The 13798-nt window shown below is 41.1% G+C and overlaps 1 protein-coding gene across 1 annotated transcript in view; it reads left to right on the top strand.

Annotated features, from left to right (window-relative positions):
* Nucleotides 1-13798, top strand: part of MPPED2 (metallophosphoesterase domain containing 2) — a 167728-nt gene that overhangs the window by 108122 nt on the left and 45808 nt on the right. The window lies entirely within an intron of this gene.

Raw genomic sequence — 13798 nt, 5'->3', positions numbered from 1 at the left:
CAGCTATCGGGTACCATGCACATTAAGCTAGAGGCATAACAAGGCAAGTCTGAAAGTAGGGAAATAAACCACCACACCCTCTGCTGGGAGGACTGGGAGATTTTTGGAGTATAGGTACAGTAGCTCAGGGCACAGATGATTTAAATGAGACTGGGAATGATATGAAGATGTGGGAGGGAGGGAGAGGCTTTTAAGGGGAGGGAGAGGCTTGTTTGCTGAAGTTCATGCTGGACCAAGAGGGTAGGGAGTAAGTGAAGGGAGAAAGTTTTCTAAAACCACTTGTATTCGAATCATGAGTGGCTTACCCAGGTGTCCATTTCATGATGGACCATCCTGTTTATACTTGAAAAGTAAAACGTTAAATGAGATTAAATCATTAAAGAACATGCTAAGATAGAAGTGGATAGAATGATTAAAACAGACAGCTGAAAGAATTCAGTCATCAAGCACAGTATAATCACTCACAGGTAAGCAAGGCTCTTTGAGTTAAAGTGACAGCAAACTATAAATTGAATGTTGCCTGTTGAAGGACATGGTTCCAGTTGGGCTAGAGGCAGTCTCCTTGGAATTCTCTGAGTACCCTCCAGGACAGGACAATGAACCCTAGATCCTTTACTTGGAGAAACTGGGGGAACTAGGCTATGCCTTTCACTGAAATTTACTTGTTTTATATCATAAGATTCATAGGTGCAGAGAGGGAGAGAAAGAGAACGAAGTTTCCTCCTAATCAGTGGAGGATGTGGAAGAAAGAAGGGGGAGGAGGAGGAGAGGGAAGGGGAGGGGCTGGCAGCAGCATTGCATTCCAGGGCTTACTATGTGGCCTGCACTCCTCTGAAAGGACTTTACTTGCCTCTCATTTAGTCCTCATAGCAACCTGCATCTCAGAGGCCTCTGACTGCAGAGGAGGTTGGGATGAATTTAGAGATATTAGTAACTCCCATGCTAATATACTTATTTGGAGAAGCAAGCCTAGACTTGGGTCTCTGCTGTGCCATTGGTGCATCTCTGTGAGTTTCCTCATCAGGTAAAGGGGATCATAGTATCCATGCATGCCTGTCTGGTTGGTTGTTGCGGGGTTTGGGTGGGCTAGTACGTGTATTCATCCAGTAAGTGCTCAGTGAATATCAGCCATTACTTTACATATTGCTGTTATTATTCTACATGACTTTTAATATTTTTAAAAGAGAGGAGTCGTATTTTAAGACAAAAAAGTACATGATAAGGGAACAGAAATGTATACACATACAGTCAGTGAAAACTGTATTTTCCTTTTCTACTTCCATCAAAAGCTATTAAAATGTAGGGCCTGCTATTGTATATTTATTCAGACATCAATCTTAATCAGCCCCTTTGCTACTTTGGCGGTAAGGGCATTGTAATTCTATTTTTATCGGTTCCTTCCTGTGCACCAGACATTCAAAATAGCATGAGTAAGGATCAAAAATATCTTAATGGATTTGGTTCCCAGAGATATCAGTGACCAGAGGAAGAGTTTTGCAGAAATTTCTTCCCGAGCTGATAAGGAAGGTAAGTGGGGAAGGTGTAGAGGGGAGGCAAGGGGGGCTGGCTTTGCAGCTAGCTGTGAGTCTCTGTAGAGCCAAAAGGCAAAGATCATGTGGCAGGTGAACTCTAAGGGGCCTAGAAGGATCTGGAAGATTCAAGCATAAATGCTTCCTATTTTCAGATTTATGCTGGAGAGCAGTGCTATGCAATTGTTTAGGATAATCCTGCCCCTTCATGAGGTAATAACCATGTTTTTGATAAACACACTTCCTGACGTGATTGCATTACTCAGACACCCAAACACAAACACAGGGGCTCCCATGCCATTAGTGGTTTTGTTTGGATCGCTTGCCTGACATCTTTTCTTTCTCTTTCTTCTCTTCTTTCTTTTTTTTTAAAAGTTTTTTTTTTTTAATTTTTTTTTTCAACGTTTATTTATTTTTGGGACAGAGAGAGACAGAGCATGAACGGGGGAGGGGCAGAGAGAGAGGGAGACACAGAATGGGAAACAGGCTCCAGGCTCTGAGCCATCAGCCCAGAGCCTGACGCGGGGCTCGAACTCACGGACCGCGAGATCGTGACCTGGCTGAAGTCGGACGCTTAACCGACTGCGCCACCCAGGCGCCCCTCTTCTTTCTACTTCTCTCATTATTTCATCTCTTCCTCCTCCTTCTGGCCCTCCTTTCTCCCCCACCTCACTCTCTGCCTCTCAGTCCCATTTTGTATTCAGACCAGTCATCGTCAGAAAGTTATCAAAGTCTGGAAACTGGGATCAAAGGCAAGAGAAGATGCCATCAGAATATCCAGAACAACTGTAGTTCTTACATAAATGCATATGATGCAGTTTCCCAAACTGCACTGAGTTATGCCACATAATGAAGCATGACATAATCTTAGGCAGTGCACAGATGAACATTTGTTCTTGAGTAATTTTGTATTTATTGCATGCATATTGTAAAGTGTGTGTGTGTGTGTGTGTGTGTGTGTGTGTATGTAGCACACCACACTTGTGATTTCATGGATATTACTGTTTAGGGTGAGGATAAATTTAAGTAATAAAAGTGAATCCATATGTAGAGAAATATTTAGTAAATATTAGTACAGGTGGTACACAGATGTGACAAATGAATCATGAATCTAGCACACGAGGACCAAAGCTTGAGAAACACCGTTTAATATATGGCACCTTTGACTTGAATTTGGCACCTCTGGGGAGCTCTGTCCCCTTCTCTGTCCACCCCAAGTGATCTCTAAGAGGCATCCATGCCATCTTACCGTGGCGTGGCATCAGCAAGTCCATCACTGAGGCAAGGATTTGGACTAAAACCAACCCCTCCCACTCTCAGCAATCCCACAGCTGCAGCTATGATGAAAGCCCAAGGCGTGAGCAATAACTCTGCACCAGCAACTTGAGGTTTTAAACATTTAAACATGTGGAGCAGGTGTGAATGTTATTCTGTGATACACAGATGCAAGAAAATTTCACTTCATTCGTATTTGTTTGTTTGGTTTTAGAGTTGAAATAAATCTAAATCTGAGCCCTTTCCCCTTAGCGTAGGATGAAATTAGATCTCCCCCATGATTGAGGCTCTCTCTGCCCTGGCTCCCAACCCAGGGCCTTGAAAAGATTTGGGCCATTTGGAGGGGGCCCTGTGGATGGGGTCCACTGCTGATAGACCCTTTGCTGGCATTGCATGGTCTCTGGAAAGCGGGAGATGGCTCTGTTTTCCCTGACTTGGGCTGGGGACTCACTGCCCTGAGGGACATAGCAGAGTAGTTCCTGCTGAGGGTTTCTTACTACTCCACCCCATGCACCTCCTTGTCAGAAATACCAGCTGAGTCCTCACTACTTGAGACAGTCCTTCTGTTTTCACCGTAGAGGAGTCCCCCTCTGCTTATCTTGACTGCTTCTGGTAATCCTTCACCCCCGCCCCTGTCCCCAAGGGCACTCACCCAGCTTCTCCCCCCGCCAATGCATTGACCTAGCTCCATGCTAGGTCAGTGAAAACAAAAGCCAGGAAGAGTGGGAGTAGTGGTGTTTCTGGCAACTTCTACTTAAACCATGATATACAAACACCCCTGAGGTAAAGGAACACAAAGGCCTTCTTTGAATAAGGTAGAGAAAAGCAGAGGAAAACCAAACAGAGATTAATATTTCTGTTAACTATTCCATCATATGTGAAGGTAAAAATTTGAAATATATAGGCCTAAGGTAGTTGTTATAATATTGCTCTCTCTCTCTCGCTCTCTCTCTCTCTCAGTTCAGAGGCTTAGAAGTGTGTTCAGATAGATATAGTATTAAACATGTATCCCATTCTTACCGAGTTGACTCAGAAGCAAAGTATCAGAATGCTCTGGTTCTGCAGGCCTTAATAACGATCTCTTTCAAATGCATTTTAGTCCAAAACCTCAGTATATTTCCTCAGTGGGCCCAGTTTCTGCTGGGGGGACCATTATGATCTCAACTGTCAGGGTGGCCACGGCTTCCAGCAATAGCACCCGCTGCCCTTGTCAGTCCAGCCCCATAGGAGGCAGCGGTAGCCTACAATTGCTAAATTCAAGTTCCTCTTCTAATACTTTTGAAGCTAATTCTCCATAAAAATATTGATAGTTCTATTGAATTACCTGGCTATCACAAATTACTCTCTTAACTGGGTCCTCATTCAGAGAAGAAAATAAATCTACTAAATTTCAGAAACTAAAATTCCTAGTCTATAAAATTTCAGAAAGTAGTGCTTCTGTTTAGAAACCCATGGGACACGGGGCGCCTGGGTGGCTTGGTCGGTTAAGCGTCCGACTTCGGCACAGGTCATGATCTCGCGGTCCATGAGTTCGAGCCCCATGTCGGGCTCTGTGCTGAGCGCTCAGAGCCTGGAGCCTGTTTCAGATTCTGTTTCTCCCTCTCTCTCTCTGCCCCTCCCCTGTTCATGCTCTGTCTCTCTCTGTCTCAAAAATAAATAAACGTTAAAAAAAATTAAAAAAAAAAAAGATTCTTTATTAAAAAAAAAAAAAAGAAACCCATGGGACAGGGGCACCTGGGTGGCTCAGTCGGTTGAGCGTCCAACTTTGGCTTAGGTCACGATCTCGCGGTTCATAAGTGTGAGCCCCACGTCAGACTGTGCTGACAGCTCAGAGCCTGGAGCCTGTTTTGGATTCTGTGTCTCCCTCTCTCTCTGCTCCTCCCCTGCTCACACTCTGTGTCTCTCTGAAAAATAAATAAACATTAAAAAAAAAAAAAGAAATCCATGGGACCCAATAATAATGTGCCTTTAGTCATTCAACATTTATAGACCACCTTCTTTTGCCAGGCTTAGGAGCAAAGTCTGTGCTCTCATGGAACTTCCATTCTAGCAAAAGAAAATAGACTGAAAAGAAATTTATGTAAGAAAAGAATATCAGATACTGGTAAATGCTGGGCACAGGAATGAAAGAGAATGATGTGTTAGCAAGTGGTCACTTCAGGAAAGGCATTATTATTACTACAAGCTTGGGTGTAACTTTCAGAGAAACTCCGTTGAAATCCCCTTTTCACTGTCTTTGGATACTACCTGCTGAAGGTCACAAACTAGGAATTAGGGCTACATTTGGCTCTTGGATGTATTGTTTTCCATGAACAGTATTTGGTTTAAGCAAATACATAAGTAAGTTTAAAGGTCTTCATGTGGTACATGTATGCTCCAATATGTCACAGACCTCATCACTATTTCCAGTTGCTTTAATACTCCAGCTTCACTTGCTAACATACCTACAGAAACTCTAAATGCGATTCCAGCCTGAACCACTTGAGATCTTCCTAATTTGCATAGTATCACTCTTCCTGTTTGAGAACTTAACCACATGCCACACTCTGTGCTAAACATTTTACGTCACCTTCACAGCATAGTGGGGAAGGTGTACTGTCATTGTACAGACCGTGGGGCTAAGACCCAGAGGCGACTTGCCTAGCATCATATGACTAAGTGAGCAGTAGAAATAGAAGGCAGAGAATTAGACTCCCATTCACTTCATACAGAAGCTAAGCTCAAAGCTGAGTAGGATTGAACCCTCTGAGAGTTACCCAGGTGTCTCATGGGTGTTAATACTGGCTTCCTAACCAATAAGTTCCTTGAGAACGTCCTCATTTAAAGTCTTGCACACTCCTAATAGAAACTAAAACAAAATAAATGATAAAGTGATTATTTTATAAATCATAAAAGTTAATTGAAAATGAGCAAGAAGAAACAACTTTGGGTATTCCTACATTTTTCCCTGAACTTAATTAGAGTTTCTTCTCATAGGTGGGATAACCTCAAATTAACAGGTTTTTGCCTGGTGGCACAAACCACAAACATTTATCTAGATGATTGAGAAAGAGACAGTCTGAATTAGGGAAAAGCCTAAGTTTCAAAATGGCTTAGTTTGGTCACGTTCATTAAGAAACAGAAGGTATAAACTTTCACAGTATTATTGTGACAAGGTGAGAAAAAAAGACCATGTGTGTATGTGTGATGTGTTTTCATTGTGTGTTATCAACTTCTTTTTCTTGGGAAGGACTATCCTTTATTCTGAAGTTATGTTCATCCTACATTTTGGTCTTTAATGTTTAATGAAATGTAGTGGATGATAATCGAGTGTGGTGAGTGTGTTTGTGTGAATGTACATGTTTGTGATTTATTATCCTTTCATGGTAGAATAAAAAATAACAATGTATGAATACCCAAAGCATTCCTGGACATTTTACTGGTCATGAGATCCAAAAGTCTGGAACCTCTGGTCCTAATAAAAGGTCAAATCAAAGAGGTTGATATGTATTTTTCATTTTGCAGGTCTGTAATGAGTATTTGCATAGTGAAGGCATCTTAAATATATATCAATATAATTATTTAATCAAATTTTTATTGAAAGCTTGCTGTATATCACTTATAATCTAGTAGCTTATGTTTTTTTGGGGGGTGCCTGGGTGGCTCATTTGGTTAAGTGGCCAACTCTTGATTTCCTCTCAGGTCATGATCTCACTGTTTGTGAGATCGAGCCCTGCATCCGGCTCTGCACTGACAGCACAGAGCCTGCTTGGGATTCTCTCTCTCCCTCCCTCTCTCTATGCTCCTCCCAACTTTCATGTGCACTCTCTCTCTTGAAATAAATACTTAAAAAAATAATAAATGCTCTTTTCGAGTCTTGTTTCTTTAAACACTGTGTAAATAAGTGTCAACTTAGCCCTTCCCTGACGTACAGTTGCTAAAATTCATTAGTATAGGGTCCGATTAAAGATATTTTACTCTATTAAAACTGTATTGTAGGGGCTCCTGGGTGGCTCAGTTGGTTAAGCATCCGACTTCGACTCAAGTCATAATCTCACAGTTTGTGGGTTCGAGCCCCGCATCAGGCTCTGTGCTGACAGCTTGGAGCCTGGAGCCTGCTTTGGATTCTGTCTCTCCCTCTTTCTCTGCCCCTCCCCTGCTTGTGCTCTCTCTCTCTCTCTCTCTCAAAAATAAACATTTAAAAAATTAAAAAATATATATATTGTAGGGGCACCAGGGTGGCTCAGTTGGTTGAGCATTTGACTCTTGGTTTCAGCTCAGGTCATGATCCCAGGGTCCATGCTGAACATGGGGCCTGCTTGAGATTCATTCTTCCTTCCTTCTTTTCTTTCTTTCTTTCTTTCTTTCTTTCTTTCTCTTTCTTTCTCTTTCTTTTTCTCTCTTTCTTTCTTTCTCACTCTCCCTCCCTCTGCCCCTCTCCCCCACTCCTGCTCTCTCTCACTGTCTCTAAAAATAAAGCTTTAAAATAATAATAAAAAATTAAAATATATTATAGTCAAGAATATTATATAAACTTTGTAAGGTGACAGATGGTAGCTAGACTTATTGTGGTGACCATTTCACAATATACAAATGTCAAATCACTATGCTGTACACCTGAAACTAATATAATACTGTTTGTGAAATGTGTATGCGTATGTGTATAATAATAGTTTGGGCATAATATCATATCAGTGAAGATATTTATGCCACAAGTGATGGAGAACTCAACCCAAGTTGACTTGAACAAATGGAAAGTATTGGCTTATGTATTTGAAAAACTTTAAAGTAGATGTGGCTTTACAAGAGGTTTTAGTGTGGCCTTAACATGTGACTGGGAAACTGTTTCTCCCTTTCCATTCCTTCCGTTGTTGGTGCCGTTCTTGGGCATACTATCTCCTCATGTTTTCAAAATGACTGCTTTGAGGGACTAAGGGGGAGAAAGGAGACCACAGCTAAGGAGAAGGCAGACTCAGTAAAATCTTGAAGCTGATTCTGCATATCTCTACCCTTGTATTAGTTCCCAGAGCCAACAGGATGGAATGCACCAATGGCCTTAGATTGGGTTGCAAGATCTACGATGCTGGCCTGGAGTCCAGTCAGCTCACCGTGGATCTCCAAGTGGAAGCCAGGACTGTGGGGAAGAGGAAATGGAGGAATGGGCATGGGAAAGCAACAACAAATGTCCACTCTGAGCTATTGACTGGAGACAGGAAGTGGGCAGCTTTCCTTTGAAGCTTGTTTCCTTTATATAATTGGCAATTATTTGGTGTGTCTTTTCTTCAGTGGTTCTCAGTAGTATATTGTAACTGATATTTCAGAATTGGTCTGAATAAGTGGCAGAGAGACCTTTGTATTGACAGAAATCTGTACAAAGAAAAGGCATTATGGATTTTTAACCTCTTCTTCTTTTATAAGTTTACCATTTGCATAAAAATTGAGATTCCATCCCATAGTCACTCAACTATTCTTAACAATTTTATTTCATTTTTTCCTAAACCACGGGTTCTTTAGGAAAATCCATCTTTCTTCTTTCCAACAGTTAGTACTTTTTTCCCCAACTGACTCCCTTCTGTATGACCTTTTTCTTTCCAGATTTAAAATCTCTTCATATGTGCCTTTTTAAATTTCTCATTAAACTTTCCATCCATCAAATAAATACCAGATGATAGGAACTATGCCCCTTTCCATATTTTTTGCCATGTGGGTAATAAATATATCTATATAATTCAGTTTCCATCAATTAAACATACTGTAGTGGCTTTTTATTTATCTGTTAAATGGGAGTTAGAGTGGATGGGAATGGGGTATTATTGGACTCCTTGTTTGCAAGGACTTGGACGTTAGTAAACGTCTCTCAGAGATCCAGTCCAGGAAAATAGATTGAGGGCCAGAAATAGAAACAGGATTTTTTTTACCCTAAATGAAGGAAGTCATTGTTTAAAATAATACTTAAAAGAGATTAATTTTCCTTCTCTTTTTTAAGAATATTTCTTAACATACTTTTAAAAGACCTTTGGTATTTTTACATTATTTTAAATTACATGCATTATTTAGGCAGTGACTTTTATGCAAAGCATATATTGAAGTCTTGTTATTCCTTCATGCCCAAGTTGAACCTCTAGGCCCTGGGTGACTTTTTTTTTCTCTTTCCTTATGGGTCGTAGAATAACATAAATGAGTTTGTGCTGGGGGATAGTGCTTGTATAATTTGTTTTGTTTGCATTCTGCTTTTTGCTGTTTTCCATTTATTGTCAAAGGAATGTTTTTATCTTTGATTACTCCCTGGTAATGGGGATGTCTTTACCCTGGAAAACAGGGGTAATGAAGAATAAGGTATAACATGTGAACTTTCTGTTTTATGTTCTCAAAAATATGCTCAGACCAGGGCAGAGCTTTTCAAGCCCTTTAGTGAAGATCACCTTAATTGGCAACTGCAATATTTCCCTGCGTGTCCCCCGACATTCCACTTCCCATGCCTCTGAATCTGGCAACACTTGAAGGAGGCACACAGACTTGTTGAATTACAATTGATAAGTTGATGAGATGAATTTATGCAGGACCGTGAGGGCCCCCATCTCTGCCTGAATGTTTACACAGGATAATCTCCTGAAACATAGCTCAGTTTCCATTTTTGATAGGAAATATATGGTGCTTACCTTCAGAATCTGAAATGAGACTTTGGAAAATAAATTCTAGAGATTAAATTGTCAAGATGATTTTTGCTTAAATATGTAAAGGCTGAGAGAACATTTACTCTTCGTAAAGAAGAGTTAGCCATTGTGGTGAACTTCCAGGGAACATTTTCTCTTCCTTAGGGTCCTTTTCATCATATGCCTACTGTGGGGTGCTGGATTTTGTACTTCTGCGGAAGTGAAAGCATCCTTTCCACTCCAGCAGGAATGGATTTGCTGGCTCTCAACTTTGCTGGGGCACAAATGATGTGCTGAGTCTCATTCAACAGTATCTTGGGTGCAACATCATAATTTTCGCATCAGGTCTTTTTTTATTGTGGCAAAATACACGTAATAAAATTTACCATGTTAACCATTGTCAGGCATACAGTTGAGTGGCATTAAGTACACTCATATTGTGCAGCCATGACCACCATCCGTCTCCAGCACTTTTTTGTCATCCCAAACTGAAACTCTGTAGTCGTTAAACGAGAACTGCCATTTCTCCCTTCCCATAGCCCTTGGCAACCACCATTGTATTTGCTACCTCTGTGAGTCTGACTACTCTAGGTACCTCATTTAAGTGGCATCATACAATATGTCTTCTTGCATCTGGCTTATTATTTCGCTTAATATCATCAAGGTTCATCTATGTTGTAGCATGTGTTAGAATTTCCTTTTTTTAGGTGAAACAACATTCCATGTATGTACATACCCCATTTTGTTTACCCATCCATCTGTGGATGGACACTTAGGCTGCTTCTACCTCTTGAATATTGTGAATAATGCTGCTATGAACATGGGTGTACAATATCTGTTTGAGTTTCTTTTTGGGGGGGTGTGTAGCCAGAAGTGAAATTGCTAAATGATATGGTAACTCTAGATTTAATGTCTTGAGACATTGCCATACCATTTTCCACAGCAGCTACACCATTTTACATGCTCACCGACCACACATACAACATGATATGTATTCAGCAGACATAATTCTCACCCCACCTTACCCCCAAAATGTGGGACTGTTGGACTACTGATTCCTGTCCAGAAAGGTTTTTCTCCACTTCGTGTGAGTAGGATTGGGAATTGGACTCTACATTTATATGGTGACCAGGAGAAGCAGAAATGGATAAAAGGGGGATAAAAAGACAAAGCAAAAACTATGGCATAACGAACACAGAAGAAGAGCCCTCTTTCACAAAGAACACGGGATACTCTGCATTTAAACAGAAACTGCCATAAGCAGGGTGTGAAACTCTCACCTGCCTGCCATTGTTTCATTTTAGGGTGCACCTGGTCTTGGTTATGCCAAGTGCAAAATGCCCTGTGTGCCTCTGTAATGGCCCAGCCCCCGGTGTTTTCTCTTTCCTGCACAAGTGTCCATGTGGGCTGCAAAGTGGAGCAGATGCTGGGCTGATTCTCAGATAAAGACTCCTTGCTGCTGTTTGCCTCTGGATAGTTCAAACCATGTCCTTTCATTTCTGGAAAAAGAGAGTGTCAGTTTGGCTTTCTGAAAACAATTGCCACCCTGGGGCAAAACTAATTGTCACAATATACATGTTCTGCTCAGGACTTCCAAAGGGAAGGAAGTGTTTGATACTGCTATACTTAGTCCAACCTAGCCACACACGTGGCAGGTTTGGGGTGAAGAGGAGGGGGCAGGACAACGTCCTCTGCAATTTCCCCTAACTCTGGTAACTCACGATATATCTTGGAATAATAAGACCCAGAGAAGGAGCTTCTGTGTGAAACTTTGTGGATTTGAAAACAGTTACACTGAATATTTCATGATCTTCTTGTCAAGGCCTCTCCTTATAACATGACCCAAAGGCACTGCCATGCTTTCTTTCTTAGGAAGACTCGAACATTTCCAATTGCAGAAAAACCTCAAGAGATGCAGCATTTCAGAAGCCATAGTTTAGCTTTTATTTTGTCTGCTGGGATGTTTGTGGGTTTTCTTATTATAAAATGAGAGTTGTCATAGTGACTTTGTCTATTTCAAACCAAATATTCCATGGCTCCATAAAAGTCCCACTTAAGGAAATTGGATTTATTTATGAATGTACTAACATTGTGCAGACAGTAGTACAACACTGATAAACAGGCATCTTTGGTGTACGGGATGTTTGGGTAAGTTTACATTTTTGAAGATTAAATAAAAAAATGTTTTATTTTAATAACTGGGCAGAATTGCCCTAGGAACTTTAAGTCAGGGTTTTCTAGTGTCTCCAGGTGATCATAAGTAAGACAATTTTATTGGCCCCACTCATCTAGCATTAGAACATGTGGTTCCTGAATATAGGAACCTGTATTGACCTCAGTTTTTGCTATTCCGCTGCCTGGGCCCTACCTAGACATGAATCAGAATCTTTGGAGGGAGGAGGGTGGGGAGCAGGAAATCTGCACTTTAGCAGGATGATTCAGCAGGGTGATTTTTATGCCCACTAAAATGTGAGAACAACTGGCTTTGAAGCTATAGGTGTTTGAATTGGCTGTGTATTTATTCCCAGGATCACTCCTTGTAAATCGACTCCTGATGGGGGGCATCTTTCTGCCTCATTCCTATAAAAGTAGAGGACAAAGTAACTTAATATTCTCTTAATTCAGGATCTGTGTTGTTTGGGATATGGATAATTGTGGGTTTTTTTTTACTGATTTTTAAATAGTTTTCCCTTCAGTGTTTTATTTCAAGCTCATTCTGCTCTATGTTGTAGGATGAAGGTTGACATGAAACCCAAGGGCAGCCCAGTTGTGTACATGTTTACTTCCTAGTCATGTAATCTTATTTATTTTTTTAAGTTTTTATTTATTTATTTTGAGAGAGAACAAGCTTGGGAGGGGCAGAGAGAGAGGGAGAGAGAGAGAATCCCACACAGACTCTGCACTGTCAATGTAGAGCCCGAAGCAGGGCCCAAACTCACAGACCTTGAGATCATGACCTGAGCCAAAATCAAGAGTCGGATGCTTGGGGTGCCTGGGTGATTCAGTTGGCCAAGCGTCCGACTTCAGCTCAGGTCATGATCTCCCGTGAGTTCAAGCCCCGTGTCGGGCTCTGTGCTGATAGCTCAGAGCCTGGAACCTGCTCCGATTCTGTATCTCCCTCTCTCTGCCCCTTTCCTGCTCATGCTCTCTCTCTCTGTGTCTCTCAAAGATGAATAAACAAAAAAAAACAAAAAAAAAAAAGAGTTGGACACTTAACCAACTGAGCCACTCAGGCACCCTCCTCATTATGTAATTTTAGATGTTCCCTTGTCCCTTTGGCTTTCACTTTCTTCATGTATAAAATGAAAATACTGTACTAATTTATCTGTGAGTTTCTTTCCATCTCTAACGTTATATGTTTCCTTATTTTATTTTTTAACTTTTTCTCTCCCAACCTCAAAACATTTTCTCAGTCATGGAACTGAAAAGGACCTTGGAGATCCTTTGATTTTCACCTCTCATTTGGCACAAGAGAAAGCAGACTAAGAGGGAGATGGGAAGTGCTGCTTTGGAAGAGCTGGAACAGGAGCCCAGGGAGTAGCTCAAGTGAGGGCTCCTTCCATGATGACGTGAATCACGGTGACGTGAATTGCTTGCGTGTCACGGGAAGGACTCCATTCAGTGCTGCAATACCAGAGGTTGCCCTGGGCATTAGGAAATTAGGAATTTAATGCATATTGGCTCACCAATTATCAAGCTGTATCCTTACTCTGAGAACGTAGATTCTGGGAAGACTCAAACATGAGTTAAGATGGAAATATGAATAATGGTGGTCCACACATAAATGCCAGATGACTCTTGTTACCAGCTCCAGAATGCCAAGACGGTGTAAACTATACATTTTATTGCCATCCTCGAGTGTAGGAAAGAGCATGGCTTTGGACTTAGAACTGTGTTTGAACCCTGGTTCAGTTATTTACTAACAGGGATTCTGAGCAAGTTACTTTACCTCTTGCATAAAGGCTGTGAAATAGCTGGTTTGCAGATTAAATGCATATGTAAAGATTCCTGGAATTTAGTGGGCACCAAGTAAATGCTAGCTTTCTTCCATGGCCCTTTGTTTACTTTTTGGGACTATTAGGGTCTGAAACTTTACAAACTTGGGGCACATGTCAACAATTTGAAAATGCCAAAGGATCATTTTAAGCTTCTCATGTGACTTTTGGAGGATATCAGCTTTCAGCAATTTAAAAAGAAGGGATTGTTTTGAAAAACCAGAAGGTCAAAATGCCAGACTAATACATGAATGAGAAATTCCTTTTGAGCTTTCTTATTATGCATTTATGTCATCATTAAGGACCCTAGTCCCTGAGAGAACTTTGTCACAGACCATGGCAGAAAATCTCTCCCTCATTTAGTCCC

Source organism: Lynx rufus, unplaced genomic scaffold (assembly GCF_022079265.1).
Source record: "Lynx rufus isolate CCGP_SWC_20201006 ecotype Redwood Valley unplaced genomic scaffold, mLynRuf1.p SCAF_9, whole genome shotgun sequence".
Lineage (NCBI taxonomy): Eukaryota > Metazoa > Chordata > Mammalia > Carnivora > Felidae > Lynx > Lynx rufus.
This window is presented reverse-complemented; position numbering and strand designations above follow the sequence as displayed.